Genomic DNA, 27,787 nt, shown 5'->3' with positions numbered 1-27,787 from the left:
CATAAAACTTCTGTTTAGTTCTTTGCAACTTTTTTTCAAATTTATAAGTCTGTACTGAATTATATTGTACTTTTTTATTAACCAAACTTATCTTTTTAACCTCTATTGAAATCCATTGTAAATCCTTCTCTAAGGATTCTATTTCCTTTTCTAATTTATTTACTTCAACTAGATGTTATTTCTTTATTTTAGAAGTATAATTAATACTTTGCCCTCTTAAATATGCTTTAAAAGTTCCCATAATATAAACTTACTATTAACAGAATTTACATTTGTCTTTAAAAACTGTTGTATTTGATCCCTCATAAAATTACAAAACTCAACATTTTTTAATAATAAAGAATTAAATCTTCATTGATATGTAATATCCACTTTTTCCAATCCTATTATGTAATTAATAAAAGTGATTGATCTGATAAATGTCTAGTTTTATATTCAGCAGATACTATCTGACCTTGTAATTGTGCCGATATCAAAAAATAAATTTATTCTAGAATAAGAGTCATATCAAAATGAATAAAAAGAGAAATATTTCTCTTTAGGATTTAAATTTCTCCAAATTCATTTCTTTCATTAAAGTTTTTTTTTGCCATTTTAGTTCTAGTAACTGTTTTCGGAAATGTATCTAATAATACATCCAATTGACAATTAAAATCAATTCCAATCATAACTTTATCATATGCTTGTGATAAATGAAGAAAGAATCGTGTATAAATTTTTCATCATTCACATTAGGTGCATAAATATTCATAAGAGTCCAAGATTTGAAATAAATTTTACAATTTACAATTAATAGTCTACCAACTGACTCAATAACAGATGCTAATTTAAATGACAATGTCTTATTTATCAAAATGGCAATTCCTCTTGCTTTAGAATTAAGATACGAAGCAACAAATTGACCAACCCAATCTCTTTTCAATTTCTGATATTCTTTTTCAGTTAAATGAGTTTCTTGTAAAAAAGTAATATCTGCTTTATTTTTTTTAATATAAGGAAATACTCATTTCCTTTTAATCAGGGTATTGAGCCCATTAACATTAAATGTTGCAAATATTAAAATAGATGTTGGGGTGGAGGTTAGTGTTCTCCCCCTCTGGCCCAGAATCATGTTCAGGGAAGGGGGGGGGGCTCCCCTCATGGCTGTCAACAACAGGAGCATCCAAGTATATGGGGCTCTCAATTTTGGCTCATTGCGGTTCAACTGGTTTTCACCTTTGCTGATGTATCACAGCCACTCCTGAGAGCTGATTTTTTTTTGCCTGCACGCTGCCTTCTAGTATTCTCAAAGGTCGCTGCCTAGTTAAATTGAAGAATTTTGAGTCCATTCCCTGTGGAATTCCCCAGCTTTATTACTCTGCAGTTCACGACAGCCCAACTGAAACATGGAGTACAGCACCACATTCTGACTGATGGACATCCCCTTCATGCACAAGCACGCAGGCTGCCTCTGGATAAACTGCAGTTGGTTAAGGATGCTGAATGGAAGAAATGGGGATTGTTCACCACTCTGACAACCCTCTAGCATCACCACTGCATATGGTACCTAAGGCTTCTGGAGGGTGGAGAACTTGTGGGGACTATTGGCATCTGAACAACATCACTAGGGCAGATCACTATCCTGTTCCACATATACAGAATTTCTCTGCGATCCTTCACGGCGCTAGTATTTTCTCCAAAAATGACCTGGTTCATGGATACCATCAGATCCCAGTTCGCCTGGACGACATTCCTAAGTCTGCCTTAATTACCCCTTTTGGGCTATTTGAATTCTTCCACATGCCCTTTGGTTTAAAAGTGTGGCCTAGATATGACAACGCCTAATGGACACAAAGATCCAGGCCCTGTATTTCATATTTGTTTATTTAGACAACATCCTTATCACCAACCACTCATGGCAGCAGCACCGGACCCACCTCTGTCAACTAGGTCAGCTGCCAGATGACGATGGGTTAGTGATCAACCTGGCCAAATGTCAGTTTGGCCTTGCATCAATTGATTTCCTTAGCCATTGCACTGATCAGCACAGAATGATCCACTACCTTCCAAGGTTGAGGCACTCTGCAAATTTCCAAGACCCTCTACCATCAAGGGCCTGCAAGAGTTTGTTGGCATAATTATCTTTTACCATTGTTTCATGCCAGGTGCAGCCAAAGTTATGCAGACTCTTTTCAAACTCTTGTCTGAGCATCCCAAGGAACTGAAATGGGATGACAAAATTGTGGCTGCATTCGAGCATGCCAAAGGAGCGCTAGCGAGGGCCACTATGCTCTTGCACCCATGGATTGATGTGCCAATAGCTCTGATTGCTCTATGGTTCTAGGTCAGTGAGTGAATAGGAAGGGGAGTTGAAATGGCATTAAACCGGATGCTCAGGATAAGATGTCCATTGCAGACAGGTTGTGGATCCTCTACAAAACAGTCCCTAAGTCTGCACTTTGTCTCTTCAATGTAGAGGAAACTCTATTGGGAACACTGAATGGAGTAGATAAGGTGGATAAGGTGACTCATTGCCTCACCTGGAGGGGCTGTTTAGATCCCTGGATGGTGGTGAAGAAGGAAGTAAAAGTGCACCTCCTTCTTTTAATCGAATTTTTCTCCAGATGATGTCTGATTTGCTGAGGATTTCCATAATGTTCTGTTCTTGTTTCAGATTTTCAGTATCTAGTTTTTCTTTTAGTTTTTCATCATTACCCTTTCTTACATACGGTAAACCCATTTTCAATGAGAAAAATCAGATCTTAGTGAACAACAAATTCAAGTTTGGGGCAGCATGGTTAGCATAAAGGTTACAGTGCCAGCGACTGGGTTCAAATCCAGCACTGTCTGTAAGGAGTTTGTACAATCTCCCTGTGCCTACGTGGGTTTCCTCAGTGTGCTCCGGTTTCCTTGCACCCTTCAAGGTTTATCAGGATTGTAGGTCAATTGGGTGTAATTGGGCACCACTGGCTTTTAGGCTGAAGTAGCCAGTAACCATGCTGAATATCTAAATTAAAATTAAAATTTAGAATATATATAGTTACAAGATCAAACCAGTAACCACAAAGAAGGCATATCACACAGGGGAAAAGATGAACAATTACTTTATTAACAAAAAAAAATCACCTTCAAATTTTAATTCAAATCCCCCCTTTTATAACAATGCCCACTGGTTACTATGCAAATTTCTATTACAGTGTAAAACTAATAAATTCCCCAGCCTAAATATAACATATGTAATTAAAGTCTAAGTTGTATTTCCAACCAGCCCACAGAAAAACTTAGACACAAAGCAAACACAAAACACACAAGACTCACAAAACTTTAATCTCAACTGAAGCAAAGATCATAAACAAAATTCAGTTTGTTTGGTAAACTGAAACCAAAATATCTTTGAGGGAGATAGAGCACAACATTCAAAGTTGTCTTGTGTTACTTGCAGAGAGAGGAACCATTGGCTTGGTCCAGATCTTTCTGGCTACCTTCGGAATGTTCCCCCTTTTTGAAATCCCAACATTCTAAACTGTCCTCCAGACCATGACTCATGCTCTGGGCCTTCTTCCACTCTACACCCAGTGGTGGTTTATTTTCTAAGTCCAGAAATTTTTTAAATTTTCTGCACATGCTCAGTCTGTCTCCCACTCTCTCAGCCATCCACCTTCACCTTCCTTGGCTCTCTAAAGCAAACTGTCACTTTTTAAACATAAAACCACACAACACATAGACCAATACACAACATAGAACTCTGTAACACCTTCCCTGCTAAAATATTGGTCCACAAGTGCAATTTTTTAACAATTAATGGAATTATTACATAAATAAAGTAAACACTCCATTTTTTTCAATATGTGATTAGATTCATATCTACCCAGATTAACATCTTGACAAACAATCTGCTATTACATTATCTGTTCCCTTTATGTGTATAATAATTAAATCATACTCTTGTAATAGTAAGCTCCAATTCACTAACAATCTGTTCTTATTTTTTTCATTTTAGATAGAAAAACTAATGGATTATAATCATTATATATTATTAACAGTTTTTGAGCAGTACAAATATATACATCAAAATGTTGCAACACTAAAACAAGCACTAATAACTCCTTCTTAATGGTCAAGTAATTTCATTGATGGTCATCAAACTTTTTCAAGAAGTACAAAATAGGAAGTTCTACTCCATCACCATCATTCTTCTGTAACAGTACAGCACCAATCACTTTGTCACTGGTGTCCATGGCTAATAAGATTGGCTTTCAAAGTTAGAGGACAAAAGTACAGGCTGATGGCATAAAATGGCCTTTAACTTCAGAAACGCTTCCTGACATGCATCTGACCAGATAAATATTTATTTCTTTCCAAGTAGTTTTGTTAATGGGAGTGCAATTTCTGCAAAGATTTTACAAAATCTATGATAGTAGCCAATCATATCTAGAAATCTCCAAAGACCTTTCTTATTATCAGGGATAGTGATAACCAATACTTTTTCTCCAACTGGTGCCACCTGTCCCTGTCCTACCACATAACCCAGATAAATTACAGTGGTATATCCAAACTCACTCTTGTGCAAATTCACTATGAAGTGTGCTTCCACCAGTCTCTGAACTAACTGCTCTAATTCAAGCATGTGTTCTTCCCATGTATCCATACTAACTACTAAATAATCGATATAGGCTCCTGTGAGTTCTAAACCCTGAATTGCTATATTAATCATTCCGTGAAATGTGCCAGATGCATTTTTCATCTCAAAAGGTATAACATTATACTCATACAATCCCGAAGGTGTAATAAATGCAGAAATCTCCCTGCCTCTCTGTAATGGAAGATTTAAACTATGGTTTTTTTTTACTTTTGCAGCCTTTGTTTCTGCAAGGCTGAGAACCTGCTTGTTTTTTAGAATCAGCAGACATAAGCTAAATTCCACCAAGGGGCCAGAAATGCAGTTATCTGACGAAAAGACATCTGTATACCAAGAACATTTAATCTTCCTGCTTGCTTTGGTCACAGACTGTCAGAGGCCTAGACTTGATGCAAAATAAACCATTGTATTCAAAGTGATAAGCTGAAAATAACGTTTTCGATAGAAGCCTAGCATGCTAGCTTGCTCGCTTATCTTTCTTGCTCTGCTGGGAATAAGTGCTTGGGTAAGTAGTTTTTGGGTAATATAAGCCATGGTCCCACTGCTGAAGTGGGAGACTCTCCGAGAGGTGGTAACATCCCTCAGCAAGAAGTAAAACTTCTAGAGTCCAACCTACATCCCGGTTGGGGAAGGTGGAGAAGCTGCTACTGGCGCCCCAACAATCAATTACAAATGTGCGGTCGTTGCCTCACTTAGGCATTTGGGACCAGTCCAGGCATTAATAAGTATAGTTTGGAAGGGCTTGCATATTGTAGTTTGAAATCAGCTTTTGAATTTGTAATAAATATTTGTATAAACTGAACTGCTCTCGGTGTGTGTGTCTATTTTCTTTCGGTAGCTCAAACACTGTGACCAATCTGAAACAAACAAAGTGAGAGGTACAAGTTTACCCAGGACAATTGGTGCAGTGAGCAGGGTTGGTCTCAAGATGTTTCGCCGAAAGAAAGAGGTGAGTCCTGAGCAGTTCTTGATTCTGGGATGGACTTCCAAAGACAATGGGGTTGGCATGTTGGCCAATACCCTGTCTTTGTTGGGACCAGCCATTAGTTGGGATGAGAAATTAGATCCATCAAGTGCACCTCTGGGAGAGCGGGTTGCCACTCTCCTTCAAGAAAGTAAATTTCCTGGTAAAAAGGGGATGCTGACAGATGGTTTTTGGCTGCTGGCCACAGCCTTACGCCACACCATTCAGCATGAAGCAGAATCAGTTCAAAGAGAAGTAGAATCTCAGCAAGAAGAACTTCTAGAGTCCAGCCACCGTTCCAGTCGGTGGAGGTGGAGAAGCTGCTACCGGCGCCCTGACAACCTACTACAAGTGTGTGGTCGTTGCCTCGCTTTGGCAGTTGGGACCAGTCCAGGCGTTGATAAGTATAATTGGGAAGGGCTAGCATATTGTAGTTTGAAATCAGCTTCTGAATTTGTAATAAATATTTGTATAAACTGAACTGCTCTCGCTGTGTGTGTCTATTTTCCTTTGGTAGCTCAAACACTGTGACCAATCTAAAATGAACAAAGTGAGAGGTACAAGTTTACCCAGGACACTCTCTCTGCCAAAGGAACACACCAGTATCCTTTTAAGAGATCAATTTTTGTAAGAAATTTAGCCTTCCCCACCTTATCTATACAATCATCTTATTCTGGGAATAGGGAACACATCAGACTTTGTCATCATATTTATCTTTCGATAATCTGTACAAAACCTAATTGAGTCATCTGGTTTAGACACCAGAATTCAGGGTGAACTCCAATTTGAACTTAATTTTCAGATGATGTCATTTTTGAGCATATAATCCACCTCTTGATCCAACAATCTGTTCTTTTCCAGATTAACTCAGTAAGGATGTGGCTTAATAGGCTTAGCAACACTGACCTCCACATTATGGCAAGCCACAGTAGTTCTTCTTGGAACATCTGGGAATATAACCTTAAATTTCATAAGTAATGTCTTCATTTCTTCCCTTTCTGATTTAAGTCAAATGCATTAACTTGGTGCCTAAGTTTTACAAAACTATAGGATTTTCCAGTCTTGGGCTTATCACTTTCTGTGCTCAATGACCTTCCACAAAATTTATCTCCTCCTTACTTTCCTCTATTACTTGCACCTTGGTTGGAATCCTAGTCTCCTCCTCAGTCATTTTCTCAAAGTAAGGTTTAAGCATGTCACATGACAGACCTGTGTCTCTCTTCGACAATCAGGTGTCTCAATGACATAGGTGACCTGGTTAATTTTTGATTTCACCTTATATGGTCCTGAAAACTGAGCTGTCAAAGGGTTTGACTGCATTGGAAACAAAACCAATACTCTGTTTCCAGGTTTAATGTCCCTAATTTTTTGTTTTTTGATCATACCGATTTTTCATTTTTTTTCCCTGAGCAGTTTTTAAATTTTTCCTTGCCATCTCGCAAGCCTGATGTAATCTGTTTTTAAATTTGAAAACATAATCCAACAGACATTATGTATCCACTGTTCCTTCAACAATAGTAATGGACCCCTGACTTCATGACCAAACACCAATCTAATGGACTAAAGCCAAAAGACTCCTGAGTTGCCTCTCTAACAGCAAACAATAACAAATGGATTCCTTCACCCCAAACCTTATTATTTTCCATGCAATAAGCCCTCGTCATATTTTTCACAGTTAAATGGAACCTTTCCAAGGCCCCTTGATTTTCAGGATGATAGGCAGACGACACAATTTGATGGACTCCCAATTCATACACCACCAATTGAAATATTCCAGACATAAAATTACTCCCTTGGTCCAACTGAATTTCCCTTGGTAGGCCAAACAGTGTGAAAAAATCTTAGCATAGCTTTCACAATCATCTTTGCTTTAATGTTTCTCAAGGGAATAGCCTCTGGAAACCTTGAAGCTGTGCACATGAGTGTTAACAAATATTCATTTCTCGCTTTGGTTTTTGGCAATGTGCCAACACAATCCACTATCACTTTTGAGAAGGGCTCCCCGAAAGCATGGATGGGTTGTAAAGGTGCCACTGGCGGTCCTTGATTAGGCTTGTCCACCAGTTAACAAGTATGACAGGTTCTACAAAAGTTCACAACATCCTCCAGACCATGACTCATACTCTGGACCTTTTTCCACTCCACAGCATCCAAGTCCAGAATTTGTTTTCATTTTCTGCACATGCTCAGTCTGTCTCCCACTCTCTCAGCAGTCCACCTTCACCTTGGCTCTCTAAGGCAAACTGTCATTTCTTAACATAAAACCACACAACACATAGGCTAATACACAACACAGAACTCTGTGTGATTCTCTTTTTTTTTATAAGTAGAAAGTCAACAGCAGTGTCTTTTTTTTAACCACATTACTGGTTTGCGGGGGTTCTACTTAAAACTTTAATATTACATTTAAAATGGTGAGTGTGAGTCAAATGAAGCTAAGGATTATAGGAAGCAGTAAAAGCAGTGCAAACCTGTGTTGTAATATGGACCACTTGTTTAATCATAATGAATGCAGGAATTATTTAGTACTTTGGCAAAAAGTAGAATTCAATTGCCCTGTTATAATTGGATAACTAAGGCTGCTGAATGAAGGTATTCTTCAGATATAGCATTATGCCACGTACCCTCGCCACAGTTCAATGAGATTTGGGATAATCAATTGGATCTCAAGGTGTACAGTGTATAACTGCATAATAGACCTACATTTAAAAATAGTTCTGAGAGAAGGTTAATTTACATTAACCAGAATAACTAGTTTTGATTGACTTAAAAAAAAACTATTTCTACATCACTTCAAGGCATCCCAAAATAATCAATTCAATACTTTTTGAACAACCTTGTTGTTAAGTAAGAAATGTGGTAGTCATTTTGGATTCAGCAATATTCTGAAGGCAACATTATAGTAGAGACTAGTTAATCTCTTCAGTGAGACTGTTTGAGAGTATTAAATTGGCCACAATATTGGTGTTTTACAAAAGCCTTAGGACCCTTTCAATGTGAATTCCTCTAGGCTCTGCACAGGAGCATTCACCCAAGTTGTGCTTGTGTCTCTGGTCTGAGCTTGAAGCTACAGCTTTTGTTTCTTGAATATAATTGCTACCAACTGAGCCATCTCGGGCAAACAAACTTTTTTTAGTTTTGGTCACTGTTCAATGGGTTTTACTGGAAATCATTCATATGAAGGTTGACAGACAAATGGAATAGATACGGTGAGAACAATTTTATCATTCATAGGATCTATTGACTTTATCATACTCATACACCTGGATGAGTAAACAGGGGAAATTACTTCCATGCAAAGAAAGAAAATGTAGAAAAAATATTTTTCTGTTACTGGATAAATTGTGCAGATAAAATGCCAAGAGGTGTTTTTTTCAACAGTTATGATGAGAATTACTCGAATTGATTTGAATTGTTTAGTATGATGTGTATTGAAATACAATGTAAAGCTTTGTTTTGCGTGCTATCCAGGCAGGTCAATCCATACATTACAACATCAGATCATGCAATAATAAAATACAATTCAAGTTTCAAGGTTCCTTTAAGGGTGTAGTGTTGCAGTAAGTCGATGACTGCAGATTATAGTGTTAACACAAACAGTGCAGGATACAGGGAAAACTACAATTTAAACAGTGCAAGGACATTATCTTTTAGCAGTGAAAGAAACTGTCCTTCATGCTTGATCACATTATGATTCTTTGTCATAAGCATTTACCTTGATTTAACATGCCATTGCAGAACAAACTAATCTTAGCCTTTCATTGATAGTTCACAGGCAAATCTGGAACACTGATGCATTTTCTTTCTGTGGATAAGTTGATATCAGTTGTCAAAAGTTGCAACAAATATACTAGGCCAATATTTTTCTCTGAAAAGACTCAGAAAATGCCTAAGGTTCAGATTGAAGATCATAAAGATGAGTATGGACATAGATGATCAAATACTCGATGAGGAGGAAGTGGTTTATGTGCTACTGAGATGATGGAAATGTCATTTGTGGTATATAACCATTCAAGATTGAATAATGTATATTGCAATTTTAGATTGCTCTCATGGCATTTTCACTTGATTGCCTTAGGAGGTCAGATTGAAGTATACCATGATTTTTTTTTCAGCTTCTTGTCAGATTTCTATAGTTATTTGTTTTGTCCAGGAGGTTAAAGAAATGGAATAAAGTTCACAATGGTATGAAATGGATATGACCTTTGAGAAAAAAAAAATACAGCTAATATCTGAAGACATCCACCAATTTTCAGATGCTGGTATCAGAAGATAAGCACACTGTTGGAGGAACTCAGGGAGTTGAGCAACATCAATGAGAGTGAACAAATCATTGCCATTTCAGGCTGAAGCTCTGCATCAAACTGGAAATGTTAGAAGGTAAACTAGTGTCAAGAGGATAGGGTGGGAGGGGTGGGACAGGGAGACATGAGGTATGACAGACAAATCATCTTGTGGTGGCATAACAAGCCTTGTCCACAACCAACAATACAGCGATCCATACAAACTGGCTGTCAACTTTGGCAAATGGATTACACCATTGAGAATACTAACATAAGCAGTGCAGGGAACTAAAGGAGATGGAAGGACTCAGTGGGTCAATGCTAAAGTAAGAGAGAGAGATATCAATAAAAAGGGAAAATAAAGGGGGCATGGCTAGGCACCAAGAAATGATAGGTATAGGACAGAAGAAGGTGGGAGAGGTCTTCTGTTCCTACCCTATCATCTATTGGTCTCCTGAAAGCTCTTCTCCCCTTGCCATATAGATGATACCTTCTCCTTTGATTTTTTTTCCTCAGTAAAGATCCCAATCTGAATCATTGATGGAACCTTTCTATCTATGGACGCTGTCTGACCCACTAGGTCCCTCCAGCTTCTCTTTATTCACTCAAGATTGCAGCATCTGCAGTTCTTGTGTTTCTCTATGGAACAATACAGCTCTAAGATCATTCCCATTGGGCCATGAGGTGTGCACCTAGTACAATGCAAGAATAATTCATTAACATTCAGAAATTATTTAAAAAATTAACTATTAAAACATTAACACTAATAATAAAAACACCTTTGGAAGCATTCAAAAACAAATGCAAACATTGAAGTCAATTGGTGTGATCCGAAAGATGTTCATCTGACGGTCTCCTACTTAGCTGTTCTTCTTCATTGAAATGAGTGACTGGAGTGGTTGAGATGATGCTCAGATTAATTTGGCAACAACGTAGCTGGGAGATTTTCAAGGATAACTGCTGAGAAATTGTGGGGAATCAATGCTCCATTGTTGGACTTCATGACCCTGATGTCAGAATAGAGTTGGGAAAATTGCTGGTGATTAGATTAGAGGCAATTCAAGATTTCTATAATTGATTATTCTTGGCCCAGTTTCCTTGCATTTCCACATGGAACACCTCCTTATGCAATTATCGTCAGTATTTCTCAGGATAATAGGTTGTCTTTATATTATAGTCCTTTTGCTCAGCATTCTCTCCCATACCTGTGATTATGTGGGGTCTGTTCTGGTACTTGGTCCACTTCAGTGATTTACTTCTGTTCTATATCTTGTTCCCCTTTATCTAAAGAAGGAAAAAAATCCTCTCTAAAATATTTCATTGATTTCAGTCATGGGAATTGCGATTGATGATTCCATTTATGTTGAATCCAGTCATTTGGTCAAATCAACTAAAACAGATGGATCCATAGACAATTTGATTCTCTTTATATCCTGCTATGTGATATCTATATTCCCAAATGTAAATGCATTCCAATTACTTCATCAGACATCACAACAGTTTCTCATCAATCTCTGCACCACAGATATGCAACTGTCACTTCATCTCTCCCTCTCTCTCTCTCTCTCTCTCTCTCTCTCTCTCAGGACTTCACTTCTCCTGCTCTCTTCAGCTTTATGTATTATCTTTTTCAGTCTATATTTCTTTTTCACCATGATAATAACAATAAATATGACCTTTTGTCTACCACTTTTTTGCAATAGTTTTGCGCATCAATGTTGATTTATAGGAAGAATGTCAGAGCATAGAAAGAGGCCTCTATGCCCATTAAGACAATGTTTATCTTATTGCAAGAGCAAAGGAATTGGTAATAGTTCCCTACATTTTCCTAATACCCTGCAATATTTATGACCCCATTCATATTGTTATCCAATCCCCATTTTAAAATCTTGTCAGTGAAACATTTACCATCACCTATTCAGCCACCGCTTTCTAGATCATAAGCTTGTGCTGTGCAAATCTCGACTCACCTCGGGTATTTTCACAATCAACCATGAAGTAAAAAATCAGAGATCTAGAAGGATAAATTCTACAGAAAATATTTCCTAAAGTTCCAATGTTAAGGACAAATAGGACAGAAATTTGTCCTCTGCCTCATTTGCTAACTGGACTGTTCGAGTATGTGAGTATGCTTCCAGTGTTCGGTTGGATTATCTTAACATATAACATAACATAACAATTACAGCACGGAAACAGGCCATTAGGCCCTTCTAGTCTGCACCGAACCAAACACCCCTTTCTAGTCCCACCTCCCTGCACAATGCCCATAACCCTCCATCTTCTTCTCATCCATATACCTGTCCAACCTTTTCTTAAATAATACAATTGACTCCGCCGCCACTATTTCTCCCGGAAGGTCATTCCACATGGCTACCACTCTCTGAGTAAAGAAGTTCCCCCTCATGTTACCTCTAAACCTCTGCCCCTTAATTCTTAACTCATGTCCTCTTGTTTTAATCTTTCCTCCTCTTAACGGAAATAGTCTATCCACATCCACTCTGTCTATCCCTTTCATAATCTTAAATACTTCTATCAAATCCCCTCTCAACCTTCTACGCTCCAAAGAATAAAGACCTAATCTGTCCAATCTCTCCCTATACTCTAGATGCTTAAACCCAGGTAACATTCTGGTAAACCTTCTCTGCACTCTCTCCACTCTGTTTATATCCTTCCTATAATTAGGCGACCAGAACTGCACACAGAACTCCAAATTAGGCCGCACCAAAGTCTTATACAATTTCAACATCACCTCCCAACTCCTATATTCCATGCAATCATTGATAAAGGCCAGCATACTAAAAGCCTTCTTCACCACCCTATTCACGTGAGTTTCTACCTTCAGGGAACGATGTACCGTCACTCCTAAATCTTTCTGCTCTTCTGTATTCCTCAATGCTCTCCCATTTACCACGTATGTCCTATTCTGATTCTTCTTACCAAAATGAAGCACCTCACACTTATCAGCATTAAATTCCATCTGCCATTTTTCAGCCCACTTTTCTAAGCAGCCCAAATCCCTCTGCAATCCTTGAAAACCTTCTTCATTATCCACTATTCCACCTATCTTAGTATCGTCTGCATATTTACTAATCCAATTCACCACCCCATCATCTAGATCATTAATGTATATAACGAACAACAATGGGCCCAATACAGATCCTTGAGGCACACCACTGGTCACCGGCCTCCAACCTAACAGACAATTATCCACTACCACTCTCTGGCCTCTCCCTTTCAGCCAATGTTCAATCCATTTGACTATCTTAAAATTTATACCTAAAGACTGCACCTTCCTAACTAACCTTCCATGTGGTACCTTATCAAAGGCCTTACTGAAGTCCATATAGACAACATCCACTGCGCTACCCTCATCCACATTCCTAGTCACCTCTTCAAAAAATTCAATCAGATTGGTCAAACATGACCTTCCTCCCACAAGTCCATGTTGAGTGCTCCTGATCAGACCCTGTCTATCCAGATGTTTATAAGTACTATCTCTAAGAATTTTCTCCATTAATTTACCTACCACAGACGTCAAACTTACAGGCCGATAGTTGCCAGGCTTCCTCCTTGAACCCAATGTTTCTTCATTGGAAACAATATTGGAAACAGATTATGACTTCAAATTAATGTTATAATATTCATTTAGCAATAGGAATCAAAGGCATAAAATAAATTAAGATTTCAATATCCTCAAGAAAATGCTATTACATGAGATTTTTAATATATTGCCAACTGGATCAGCCATTCTCAACGAGGGCCACAGCACATCTAAGTTAAAGCCTTGTTTTCTCTTCACCTAATGCAACATACATATTTCTACTTTTTTTTTTATGTAGTCGGTAAGAGGGAAATACGGAAGAAACCAGAATTTGACTCCTTCACATGAAGAGGCCCATAAACTTTGAGTAGAGGCCTAAGGATACTATAGCTAAAAATAGGCCGAGAATGGCTGAGCTAGACAGATATCAGGCAGTATGGTAACAATTCCTTTTTGTACTTGTGTCAATAAGGAAGCTTTGTTGTTGCCCTTCATTTCATCAAGTGGCTCTCCTTTTCCTGTGTTAGGCACAGACATGGAGAGATTACTCTGACTGGGTAGGAGTTAATGATTTTAATATTTCACAGCAATAGGCACAGTGGCCTTGGGTGACATTCAAGGTGAGCTTACAGGAATGATCCCTGGACTCCAAGAGTAACATTGAAAAGAGAGCTACCAGAAAGAAAGGTTGTGTTCAGTGGGTTTGAACAAAGAATGGAATTTGTGGGAGAAAACAAAAAGCAATGTCTATAAAATAAATTTGAAACTCTCCTTTTCAAATGGCAAATGAAGCTTGAACAATTCTTAATGCTAATTAAAGAGTTTAATCAATTTATATTAATGAATGGTATGACAGAAATGGGGCAATGATGGATGGTGCTAGTATCTATTAACTGCAGTGAGATAGAATTGATAAACAGGCTCAGGGTATAAGTAGTCTTTTCCTGCTTGTAAGTTTATTGTGCTTTAACTTTTAACAACCCAAATGGTTTAAATGGGGATTCCTTCAAATTAGTGACATTTTTGTCTCAAACAACAAAGAGCTGTGGGTACTCATTGGGTCGAGAGATGCCAATGTGTCAGATTGAAACAGGAACAGAGAATAGAAAGGGAAGAGAGCCAATATAAAGAGGAAAGCTTGAGACAGGAACCAGTAGGTGACAGATGGTCCAAGGAAGAGTGAGAGATGATGAGCAGAGGGAGATTGTAGGACAGCAAGATGGGTGGAATGGAGTCGGGAGAATGAGGCAGCTGGGTGATTGCTTCAAGCAAGGAAAAGGACAAAGGATGTGCCAGTATGGTGTGGATAAAAGCTCACACTCAACTGGAGGGAGAACAAATGCTTTTATTAGCTTACAACAGAGGTAGGGTTCACAAATATGCTTCAGAGGTGTTCTGGGTTTAGGTGGGAAACCAGAGTTATATATGGCCCTAGGGGGAGGATCCAGGAAGTAGGACCAGTCATCAGTACAACATATTTTTAGTGAATCCCAGTTCACTACATTCACCCCTTCCTTCAGAATTATGGGTCTGTGGATGAAGAGAACAAGGATCAGATGCTGGTAATAGACACAGAAGAAAAACATTTACAATACCCTTTACAGATTCAAGGGGTTCGGGAGTCTGGATATCCTTGTGGAGCGCCTTAGCACCAGGGGCCTTGGGCTCGAGTCTCCTCATCTGCCTGTAACGGAAGGGTAGTGGGCTGGGTCTCCAGCTTGATGATAGAGGGGGTTCACTCTCCTCCTGAACCGAGTCCCCTGAGGCTGAGTGGAGGGGTGAGGAGAAAAAGCTTGTAGCTCATGGGACACCTGAGGCAAAAGATCTTCTGTTCCGGTGGGTGCCTGATGGAGACGGTGTACTCCCTGCCATCTGGGCACTCCACATAAGCGTATGTGAGGTTGGCATGGAGTAGTTTCACCCTTTCCACCAGGGGGTCAGTTTTGCTTCTCCTCTAGTGCTTCTTGAGAAGGACTAGACCAGGACAAGTGAGCCAGGCTGGGAGTATGGTCCCTGATGCCGACCTTCTGTCGAATGTAAACATGAACTCATGATGAGTAGCATTGGTCACAGTGCAGACTAGCGACCGAATTGAGTGGAGTGCGATGGGGAGGGCATCCTGCCAGCGTGAGTCTGGAAGGCTTTTTGCTTCAGGGCAAGTTTGATAGCCTTCCAGATCATGGCGTTCTCTTTTTCAAACTGCCCATTCCCCAAGGCGTTATAACTGGTAGTCCTGCTGGACGCGATACCCCTCACCATCGGGTACTGACGCAGCTTGTCGCTCATGAAGGCTGAACCCCGGTCACTATGAATATAGCCGGGATACCTGAACTTGCTGAAAATAGAGTCTATGGCCTTCATAACGGACGAGGCAACGTAAACGTGAAGTGGGAGTACTCATTGATGACCGAGAGAAAGTAGATGTTCCTGTTCGTGGAGGGGAGAGGTCCCTTAAAGTCAATGCTGAGCCATTCGAAGGGCCTGGATGACTTAATCAGGTGCACTTTTGTGGGGTGAAAAAAGTGCAGCTTGCACTCAGTGCAGACTTGGCATGACCTGGTCATCTCCTAGACATCTTCTATTGAGTAGGGTAAGTTGTGGGACTTGACAAAATAAGCCATGTGGGTAACCCCGAGATGGCAGAGCTCATTGTGTATGGTTTGCAGTTGACCAGTGTTTGTGGAGGCACAGCATCCCCTGGACAAGGCATCTGGAGGACCATTAAGGGCCCTAGCTGGTAGGCAATGTCAAAATTGTGCTTGGAGAGTTCGATCCTCCACATAGCAATATTGCCATTCTAGATTTTGCTCCTCTTGACATTGTTGGACATGAATGCAGCCGACCGCTGGTCTGTGAGGAGCGTATATCTTCTACCTGGCCTGCCCACCTAGTTGAGGGTAGCGGCCAGGGCTACATCAGAAGGAACATTCTCGTCCACCGCGTGCATGGTGGCTTTCGCAATGTAACTTCAGAGGTAATTAAAAGTTGACTGGGCTTCAGCTGAAAGTTGGAATGTGGCGGCCTTTAAGGGGGGGCGAACCTTGTTGGCGTATTGAGGAACCCTCTGGGCGCAATATGAGAAAAAACCCCAGGCATCTCCTCGAAGCCTTTGTGGTTCCAGTAAGGGATAGCTCTAACAGGGGGCGCATCCTATCAGGGTCAGGGCCAATTATGCCATTCTCCACCACGTAGCCAAGGATAGCCAGTCGTGTAGTTCTGAATATACACTTGTCAGAATTGTAAGTAAGATTCAGGGCTCTCGTCATGTGGAGAAAGCTCTGGAGATTGGCATCATGGTCTTCCACATTGTGGCCACAGATGGTGATATTTTTGAGGTAGGGGAAGGTAGTCTTCAACCCATACTCGTCCACCATCCTGTCCATCTGCTGCTGGAAAGTAGAGACCCCATTGATAATACCGAAATGGCCCTACAGAACTGATAGTGTTGACCATTAGCCTCAAATGCCATGTACGGGCCGTCCTCAGAATGGATTGGGAGCTGGTGATAGGCAGCTTTCAGGTCGATGGTTGAATAGACCCAATACTGCATGATATCGTTCACCATATCCAAAATGCAAGGGGTGGGGTATGCGTCCAGGAGTGTGTATCTGTTAATTGTTTGGCTATAGTCAGTCACTAACCTAGACTTGTTTTCCACCTTTACCACCATCATTTGCGCTCTCCACGGGCTGGTGCTGGGTTCGATGATCCTCCCCTCCTCCAGCAGGTGCTGGGTCTCCGTCTTTATAAACTCCCTGTCTGCTGCGCTGTACCTCCTGCCCTTGGTGGCAATGGGCTTACAGTCGACAGACAGGTTTGGGAATGAAGGGGTGGGGGGGGGTGGCATCAATGTTCAGCGTAGAGAGGCTGCAAGTCGGTCCTAGTTTTGAAGGCCCTCCATTCCAAACCATTACCGGGGGAAGAGGACCAGAAATCTCCAAGTTCACACTTTTAAGGTGACACAGGAAGTCCAGATGAACAATACTGAAGCACAAAATTTATCTAAAATGTACATGTGAAATTTACAAAATTTTCCCCCCCACCACCACCAAATGACAGATGAACTATACAATGTTTCTGTACATGTGCCGAATGTGACTGGGATGCTAGGAAGATTCGGTAATTAGAGGGGTACATTTTTAAGTTATATTTTTGCACTCTCCGTGCATCTATGAAACTTTCCGTGGACCCTGTGTCAATCAGGCACTTGGTCGAATGTCCATTTACCTTCATCATCGAGTTGCTGAGCTGGTGAAGTCTATTCTGGTCGAGGACCAGCGATGCCAAGTCACTGGAGGTGCCGTGTTCTTCCCTCAAGTGGCCCCCTCCATCCTGAGCTCCCAGCTATATCAATAGTGACTGGGGCTCATCATTTATGAGTGAAGAGCTACACCAGTTTCTGCTGGTGAGAGGCATTGCATCCAGCAGGATGACTAGCTATAACCCCCAGGAAAACAGACAGTTTGAGAAAGAGAATGCTATGGTTTGGAAGGCAGTAAAATTGGCCCTGCAGTCCAAATGACTACCAGACACACACTGGCAGGACATCCTACCCATGGCATTCCACTTCATTAGGTCACTACTTTGTACTGCGACCAATGCTACTCCTCACGAGCTGATGTTTTCTTTCGAGAGAAGGTCAATGTCGAGGACAACCCTCCTAGCTTGACTTACAGCACCAGGTCCAGTGCTGCTCCGAAAGCATGTGAGGAGTAGCAAATTTGACTCCCTGGTTGAGAAGGTGCACCTAATCCATGCCAACCGCACTTACGCCTATGTGGCACTGTCTCGATCAGGGACTTAGCACCTGCTGCAACTTAGAATTCACCACCTCAAATGGGCCAGGACTCTGACCTACTCAGGGTTTCCAGAGAAATGCCAAGGGGCTTAGGTGAGCTGTCGCAGGAAGTAGCTCCAGCCACCCCTCAACCAGAGCCAGATCACCCACACCCTGAGGCCCTAGAACCACAGGAGGGTCAGGAAGTCCAGGGCCAGCCAACACTGTGGCACTCTGCCCACATTTCCAGACCTCCTGACAGGTTGAACTTGTAAATATTGTAAAAAAATTTTTGACTATCCAATGTTCTCTGTTTTCACCTGCAGGCTTCATTCAAAAGGAAGGGGTGAATGGAATGAACTGGGAATTCATTACTGGTGTGATGCTCTAAGGACTGGCTCCTGCCTTGACTCCGCCCCTGTGCATATCCCAATATAAACCCTGGACCCCTGCCAAAACCACAGTTCAAACCACAGACCACGTGTACCATTCTTTTTGAATAAAAGTATGTTGCACTCTTTCTGGTCTTGAATGCAAAAGGAGGTATATATCAGATAAAGGCAGTAAGGTTCAAGGAAATCCTTCAGGGTGTATAAGGCACATAGGAGCACAGTGAGGAGAGAAATAAGAAGGATTAGAGGAGTACATGAGATGGCTGTAGCAGACAGTGCAAGGGAGAATCAACAAATGCTTTACAAATATATTAGGAACAGAAGAGTCTTGAAGAAAAGAATAGGCCCCTGTAAGGATCTGGGTGATCTATGCATAAAGCTGGAGGAGATGAGGAAGATCTTTAATAAATATTTTGTGAATGTGTTGACTGTGGAGCTGGATAAGCAGAAGTGAGAGAGGAGGAAGGTAATTAAAGATAGCCTAGGGCATGTCTACATCAGAAGTGAAGTGATGTTAGTCATCTTCAATTGTATCAAGTTGAGTCCAGGCCAGATACATCCCAAAACATTATGGGAAGGCAGGAAGGAGGTCGTCACAGTCATCGCTGAAAAGTTCAGGATGACTGGAGGATGGTAAATGTGGTGCCATCATTTAAAAAGGGTTAGAAGGAATAATCTGAGTAACTATCGACCTGTTAGTATGATGTCAGTGGTAGGGAAATTGCTGGAGAGGATTATAAGAGAGAATCTAACAGCGCTTGGATAGCACAGGGGAAATTAAGGTGAGTCCTCATGGATTTGAGCATGGAAAATTATGTCAGCCTAATGATAGAAATATTTGAAACAGTGCCAAGGTAGATGAGGGCAACACAATTAATATTATTTATATGGATTTTAGTAAAATATTTAATAAGAACCTACATGCTAGGTGGTATAGAAGTTTAAGACACACAAGATAGGAGACCAACTAGCCAACTTGATTAAATAAAACTGGCTCAGGAATAGGAATCAGAGAGCGGTTTTTCAGACTGGAGAACCGTAACCAGTGGAGTGCCTCAAGGTTCGGTACTAGGATGCTTGCTTTTTATAATATGCATTAATTATTTGGACAAAGATGCTTATGGCAAGGTGAGTATGCTTGCTGATGACATGAAAATATGTGCAAAAGTGGACAATGGAGAAGGTTACCTGGGTTTTCAATGAGGAACAAATGGGGAACTGAGCTAAGGAAGGGGAGACGCAGCATCACATACATTAATTTTATCTCAATATGAATTTCTCCTTCACCTGCCAGAATAACGCAGTACATGGCCACCAGAGTATTGCTCTTAGGGTATAGGCAGAATATCACTAGTTGATGAAAATCTGGAGAAAATAAAAACAAATGGGATTAATGTAGTATTAATGTAAAGGAGTGCTTGATAGTGTGGACTCAATAGCTGAAGGACTAATTTCTATGCTGTATCTCTCTATGGCCTGAAAACATGCCTATATATTTGCCAAATGAGTTGGTTGATGTTTGGTTGAAAATGGTGAGACTTGAGGAGTGACATGATGGAGTAATGGCCAGTAGGAGAATACCAGCCCTCTCCAGAAAAGAAGGAAAAAAGTAAAGAGAAAGCAAAGCAACAGACACACAAACCACAACAAATAAAAAAATAAAGGTGTGGAGGAAATGGCCCAAAGAAAGAAAAGCCAAAAACAACGGGAAGAAAAGAAGAAGGAAAGATGCCAGAAGAGAAAGGTGAAGGCCTTACCTATATGAAGAAGCAGGGACCCACCGTGGAAAGAGAAGCCCATTCCTTGAGATCAGTGGAAACCCCGAAGGGTCGCAACCCACTGAATGCAGGACTACAAGGATGGCTCACAGAGCCAAACAGAGGTGCGCAACTGCGCATGACAAAGACAACACCGACGGGAGGGGGGACCAGACCCGACAGCAGGGTTCCCAGTGGGAAAATACAGGAAATAATGGGAATGGGAGGGAGGAGAATGGAAAAAGGAAATCAGAGACTCAGCAGATGACCAGCCCAGAGGAAGAGGACCAACATAAAGACACCATTAATAAATAAAAAAATACCCAGCAAACTCAGATAAACAGCCCAACAAGAAAGTCAGAAGAGACACAGATACAAGGAAGAGAGGTAGAGGACACAGGTCCTGGAGCGGACACAGGGGAAGAGGAGGGAGAACATCAAGCTCTGCATAGAGAAATAGAAGATATAGGGAATGGACTGTACATAGTTACAAAATTTTTTGAAGAATATATGGAAGCAGTAAAAGAATGGCAGACATGAGAATTTAATGAAATAAAAAGAAGAATAAAATGTACAGAAGAAAAAGTGATGGTAATGACAGAACTAGGGAAAAGAGTAGACAAGGTGGAAGAATGAGAAACAGCCATAGAAATGGAAGTGGACAACTTAAAAAGGAAATTGGAAGAATCTGATAAAAAAAGTTAAAGAAACACAGGAGTTGTTAGCTCAGAAGATGGATATAATGGAAAACTATAATAGGAGAAACAATATAAAGATAGTGGGCCTTAAGGAAGATGAAGAAGGCAAAGATATGAAAGAATTTATAAAAGAATAGATCCCCATGGTCCTAGGAATGCCAGAATTACAGGAAGGAATAGAAATAGAAAGGGCACGCAGAACATTAGCCCCTAAACCACAGCCACAACAAAAACCAAGATCCATTTTAGTAAAATTCCTGAGCTATACGACAAGAGAAAATATATTGATGGCAATGAAAAAAATGAGAGAAGACAAAAAGCCACTGGAATACAAAGGTCAACATTTTTTTTTCTACCCAGACATAATTTTTGAGCTCCTGAAGAAGAGGAAGGAGTTTAACGCAGCAAAATTGATCCTATGGAAGAAAGGCTATAAATTTATGTTAAGATATCCAGCGGTGCTTAAAATAGTTATCCTGGGGCAGCAAAGCAGACTGTTCTTGGATCCGGAGAAAGCACGGAATTTGCAGAACGCCTGCAAAACAGACAGAGAGATGGAGAGATGTAACAAGAACAAAAATGATGACAAACTTCATATAAAGAAGAAAAATAATGTATAAGTAAGAACAAAGAAGGTGAAGAAAGGGAAGAAAGGAAGTAAGGGGGGAATTAAAAGGATGAGCTTTGAAATATGTGAAGATAAAAGACTTTTCTGGAGGGGGTTGGTGGGAGAAAATAACAGTCACTGCGAAATCATTTGACACTTGCGAGCAGGTTTGCAATCCTAATGGAGAGGGGAGATGTGGTTGCCTGGCAAGGGACAAGGGGCAACTCAGAGACGCAGGGGACATTTGGGGTTAAGGGAATTTTAGATGTGGGAACAGTGGAAATATTTTACGTTTTAGAAGTGTTGTCTTACAGTGTGTTCAAAAAAGAAAACAGAAATGGATAAGGAGGGAAGGTGGTGATGAAGAAGTGGAAAGGAAAGGTAAACAAAGTATGAAATGGCCATGTTGAACTATATGACTATAAATATTAATGGAATACATAACCAAATCAAAAGGAAGAGGCTATTAAATTTACTGAAAAAGAAAAAATTGATATAGCATTCGTGCAAGAAACACATCTAACTGAATTGGAACACAAGAAATTAAGAAGAGATTGGGTAGGGCACTGAACGGCAGCATCATATAATTCAAAAACCAGAGGAGTAGCTATATTAATCAATAAAAATGTACCAATCAAAATAGAGCAGGAAATAATAGATCCAGCAGGGAGGTATGTAATGATAAAGTGTCAGATATATTCAGAATTTTGGAATTTGCTCAATGTATATGCACCTAATGAAGAGGATCAAAAATTTATGCAAGTTATCTTTTTGAAGATGGCGGATACGCAAGGGAATATACTGGTAGGAGGGGACTTTAACCTTAATTTGGTCTCAATGATGGATAACACTGGAAAAAAGACTAACAGAAAGAATAAAGTAACCAAATTTATGGTTAAATCGATGCAGAAAATGCAACTTTTGGATATATGGAGGAGACAACACGCAAAGGAGAAGGAATACTCATATTATTTGGGTAGACATAAAACATACTCAAGGATAGACCTGTTCCTGTTGTCAGCCCACATCCAAGGGACAGTTAGGAAAATGGAATATAAAGCTAGATTGTTATTGGATCACTCACCCCTGTTATTGGCAATAGAACTGGAGGACATCCCACCGAGAATGTATAGATGGAGATTAAACTCCATGCTACTTAAAAGACAGTATTTTAGAGAATTCATTGAGCGACATATTAAAATGTACTTTGAAATAAATACAAATTCAGTGAAAGATAAGTTTATACTATGGGATGCAATGAAAGAGTTCATCAGAGGGCAGATAATAAGTTATGTAACTAAGATGAAGAAGGATTACAATCGGGTAATAGAACAGCTGGAAAGGGAAATAGCAAGTACAGAAAAAGTATTAGCAATAAGGGAAGATACAACAAAAAGAAGAGAATTGGCGGACAAAAAAAAATATGAAACACTACAAACATACAAGGTGGAGAAGATCATAATGAAGAAAAAGCAAAAGTATTATGAGCTAGGAGAAAAAAAAAAGCACAAAATACTAGCTTGGCAGCTTAAAACAGAACAAACTAAAAGAACGATCTTGGCATCAAGGAAAAAGGACAAACAAATTACATATAACCCAATGAAGATCATCAAAAACTTCAGGGAATTCTATGAACAACTATATCAAACAGAAAATGAAGGAAAAGAGGACAAAATAAAATTGAACTACTGAAATTGCAAACAGAGGAGCAAAATAAATTAATAAAACCATTTGAAATAGAAGAAATTTCTATTTCTTCATGAAGGCCTTCATCGCTAGAGGAATTGAATTCAGGAGTATGGAGGTAATGTTGCAACTGTATAAGGTACTGGTGAGATTGCACCTGGAGTACTGTGTCCAGTTCTGGTCTCCATATTTGAGGAAGGATATACTGGCTTTGGAGACGGTCCAGAGGAGGTTTACTAGGTTGATCCTTGGGATGAAGGGGTTGACTTATGATGAAAGTTTAAATCATCTAGGATTGTATTCGCTTGAGTTCAGAAGAATGAGAGGAGATCTTATAGAAACATATAGGATTATGAAGGGTATGGATAGGATAGATGTAGGAAGGTTTTTTGAGCTGGCCAGGAAAACTAGAATGAGAGGACACAGTCTCAAGATTCGGGGGAGTAGATTTAGGACAGAGATGAGGAAAAATAGTTTTTCCCAGAGAGTAGTGAATGTTGGAATTCTCTAACCAGGGAAGTGGTTGAGGCTGCCTCATTAAATATATTTAAAATTCGGTTAGAAAAATTTTTACATGATAGAGGAATTAGGGGATATGGGGAGAAGGCAGGTAGGTGGAGTTAGGTCATAAATTAGATCAGTCATGATCGTATTGAATGGCGGAGCAGGCTCGAGGTGCCATTTTTGGCCTACTCCTGTTCCTACTTCCTATGTTCCTATGTAAATACAGGATATATTTAAAAAACTACGAACAATAAAATGCCGGGAAAGGATGGACTCTATAAAACATTTAAAGACTTATTAATTCCTCCTCTCCTGGAAGTAATGAACTAGATTGAAGAAACACAAAACTTGCCAGATTCATGCAAAACAGCAATAATTACAGTAATACCAAAGACGCAGAAAGATCCATTAACACCAGCATCGTATAGACCAATATCTCTACTTAACACAGATTATAATATAATAGCTAAACTATTAGCAAACAGATTGGCCGACTGTGTACCAAAAATAATAAAACTAGATCAAACTGTATTTATTAAGGAAAGGCGAACAACGGACAATATCTGTAAGTTCATTAACTTAATCCATGCAGTACAAGGAAACAAGATGCCAACAGTGGCGGTTGCCTTAGACGCAGAGAAAGCCTTTGACAGAGTAGAATGGAATTATTTATTCAAAGTACTACAGAGGTTCAACCTACCAGAGAAATATATTAATTGGATTAAAGCATTATATAAGGGACCATTGACGAAGGTGACAGTAAATGGATATATATCAAACCAATTTAAATTAAGCAGATCAACAAGGCAGGGATGTCGACTATCTCCCTCACTGTTCGCGTTAGCTATAGAACCACTGGCAGAACTGATAAGAACAGAAAATAAAATAAGAGGGATAAAAATAAAAGAGAAGGAATATAAAATCAGTCTATTTGCAGATGATGTCATAGTATACTTAACAGAACTAGAAATATCAATAAAAGAATTACATAAGAAATTGAAAGAATATGGAGAAGTATCAGAGTACAAGATCAATGCAAATAAAAGTGAAGCAATGCCAATGAATAATGCGGGTTTCACAAGGTGTAAGAAAGAATCACCATTTAGATGGCAAACACAAGCAATTCGATACCTAGGTATACAACTATATAATAATCTAGGCCATCTATACAAACTAAATTATCAGCCATTAATGAAGAAATTACAAGTCGACTTAGAACATTGGAAAGACTTACCACTAACACTGATAGAAAGGGTAAATTGTATTAAAATGAATATCTTCCCAAGGATACAATACCTATTTCAATAATTACCAATTCACCTAACAGATAAATTTTTGAAGGAGCTAAAGAAAATAATAAGGAAATTCTTAAGGAAAGGGGGGAAACCGAGAATAGCACAAGATAAATTAACAGAATGGTACAAACAAGGGGCCTTACAGCTACCAAACTTTAAGAATTATTATAGAGTGGCACAATTAAGATACCTATAAGATTTTTATCAAACAAGGGAAAAACCAGATTGGACCAGATTAGAGCTAGATAACATAGGGGAGAAGGTACCTGAAAATATACTATATAAGTGGGATGAAAAGCTGGTGTACTGCACAACATTTCAACTACCAAAACTAATATTGACGCAAAATCAACTAATCCCTTTCACAATAGATAACCTTTCCTTTAGAGAATGGGAGAGAAAAGGGATCAAAAGAATAGAAAATTGTTTTTTTGGGAAATAAATTATTATCTTTTGAACAAATGAAGTACAAATATGGTATAACTCACAGTACAATGTTTGCATACCACCAACTGAAAACCTACTTGAAGGACAAATTGAGAAGCAGGCTGAGGTTACCAGAAGGAAGCAATTTTGAATATGTGATTACAGACACAATGATAATTAAAAGATTTATAACAAACATGTACATCAAACTGCAAGAGAAAGAGAACGAGGAAATAAGCTGTAAACCCAAACAAAAATGGGAACAAGATCTAAACATAAAGATAAAGAATGAAACATGGGAAAAGCTATGCTCCGGAACAATGAGAAATACAATAAACACTAGGTTACACATGATACAATATAATTGGTTACACAGGCTATACACCACACCCCAAAAGTTAAATAAATGGGACCCAACAATATCAGACAGATGTTTTCGCTGTAAGAAGGAAACGGGAACAACAATACATGCAATTTGGGCATGTGAGAAAATGGAAAAGTTTTGGGAAGATCTAAACCAGGTATTAAATAAAATCACAAAAAGCAACATACCAAAAAATCCAGAGATCTTTCTTCTAAGTAATATAAGAAGTAAAGAACTTGGACTCGATTTGGATGGAGCACAAAATAGATTTATTATGATAGCCTTAGCTGTGGCAAAAAAATGTATTATATCAACCTGGAAATTAGAAGATAGCAATGGTACATAAAATGAATAAATGTATTCCACTGGAAAAAATAACATATAATTTAAGAAATAATATCACAGTATTCAAACATATTTGGGAACCGTACATGGAACACAATAGAGAGGGCCATTCGCGGACCTCCACCGCCTAAAATGACAGAAGGAGAAGAAGACAAAATTAACTGACCCAGTATGTAAAAATAGAAGACACAAATTTCTTGTTTACTTTCATTGTGTGATGACATTGTTTAATGGGTTTAATGTATCATATATGTTGAATGTTCAGTGAGTGGTGAGAGGGGGTGAAGGAGGGAGGGAAGGGAAGGGGAAAAATGGGAGAAAATGACACTGTATATATTCAAGAGGGAAATGTTTGTGTGTATTTTGGTCAATATGGTTCATAGTGTGAAAAATATTTTTTTTTAAATGGTGAAACTTCTAATATTGCTATTTGAGATGGCCAGGTTAAATTTGATAAGCCAGCACAGCAGTCTGTTTTTGTGATTACCCAAGCTCTGCTCTTTTGTTGGTACACATAGTCTTTAGATAAATGGGTTTATCTGCATGTGGCAGCAGAAAACACTGCAGTAAGAATGGTTTGCTGCAATGAATTCACCCAAAACTTGCAAAGTTATAGTCATAAATCATTCTTTAATAAATTCAAAGCAAAATTAACTGTGATTCCATTCTCATTAATTTGTGATGTCTACCCAAATGCACTAAGGCATAGTGCTTAAGTACATTAAAAGAGGTAAGGTAGAATCTTAACTTTTACCCAGACTGAGTCTTCAAGCTCTTGTTTCAAACTGTTTAATTTTGTCAGTTAAAAACCACACCAAAATGCTGGAGGAACTTAACCGGTCTTGCAGTGTCCATAGTGTCATGATAATGAATATGTATGAGATGTACCGGAAGTCACGTGGTATGAGAGAGAGATAAGAGCACAAGCAGGTGAACAAAGGAAACTGGAAAATAAAGACACTGAGAAGTTTACCTGATAAAACTTGTGTTTGATGTTTTATTAACTTTACATTTCGGGCCACAAATGTGACATTGGCGATGAGGATGGGATAAGCTTGAAGAAAATTAAAGACTAAAGAAGATTACAGAGGATTAAAGACAACTTCAAGGTGATAAGAATTTTCTCTTTGACTCAGTACTTTTGGGGCTGGAATATTTCCTCATGGCTGGTGCAGACGGTGACTTTCTAACACATAGTGTAATTGCTCATTTTGACCCAACGGGTGATGCAAGCACTGTAAGTGTGAAGTGGAAGGCATGGCTGGAAGAATTTGAATCCTACGCCGACAGTCGTGGCCTATTTCTAGATACCGGTACGGTTGAACAAAAAGCGCAGAGGAGGGCGTTACTTCTTTTCACTGCGGGACGCGCAGTTCGGGAAACATTTAAGACACTTTTGAATACTGGAAGAAAGAATGAGTACCGGAAAGCGGTAGATGCATTAAATGCACACTATGTAGTGACACCGAATGCTGCATTTCAACACCGTTTGTTTTGGAGAACGAGACAAGAAGATGGCAAGACAATTGC

General features: G+C 39.4%; 2 long non-coding RNA genes across 5 annotated transcripts in view; one reads left to right on the top strand and one right to left on the bottom strand.

Annotated features, from left to right (window-relative positions):
* LOC138764964 (uncharacterized) overlaps positions 1-18,624 on the top strand; it is a 43,996-nt gene extending 25,372 nt beyond the window's left edge. The window contains exons 2-3 of the long non-coding RNA XR_011358397.1: positions 9,839-9,962; positions 18,510-18,624. This is a non-coding gene — a long non-coding RNA (uncharacterized lncRNA). The remainder of the gene's footprint in view (positions 1-9,838; positions 9,963-18,509) is intronic.
* Positions 1-27,787, bottom strand: part of LOC138764875 (uncharacterized) — a 127,376-nt gene that overhangs the window by 82,921 nt on the left and 16,668 nt on the right. For 2 of the 4 annotated variants that reach the window (XR_011358379.1, XR_011358369.1), the window contains exons 2-3: positions 11,071-11,149; positions 9,298-9,387 (exon numbers count right to left, since the gene is read on the bottom strand). This is a non-coding gene — a long non-coding RNA (uncharacterized lncRNA). Of the gene's footprint in view, positions 1-9,297; positions 9,388-11,070; positions 11,150-13,409; positions 13,451-19,862; positions 19,946-27,787 lie in introns of those variants that run through there. The other 2 variants (XR_011358362.1, XR_011358348.1) reach the window with 2 other exon arrangements.

Source organism: Narcine bancroftii, chromosome 1, assembly GCF_036971445.1.
Source record: "Narcine bancroftii isolate sNarBan1 chromosome 1, sNarBan1.hap1, whole genome shotgun sequence".
Taxonomy (NCBI): domain Eukaryota; kingdom Metazoa; phylum Chordata; class Chondrichthyes; order Torpediniformes; family Narcinidae; genus Narcine; species Narcine bancroftii.
The sequence above is the reverse complement of the archived record's forward strand: the minus strand, read 5'-3'. Positions and strand labels throughout refer to the sequence as shown.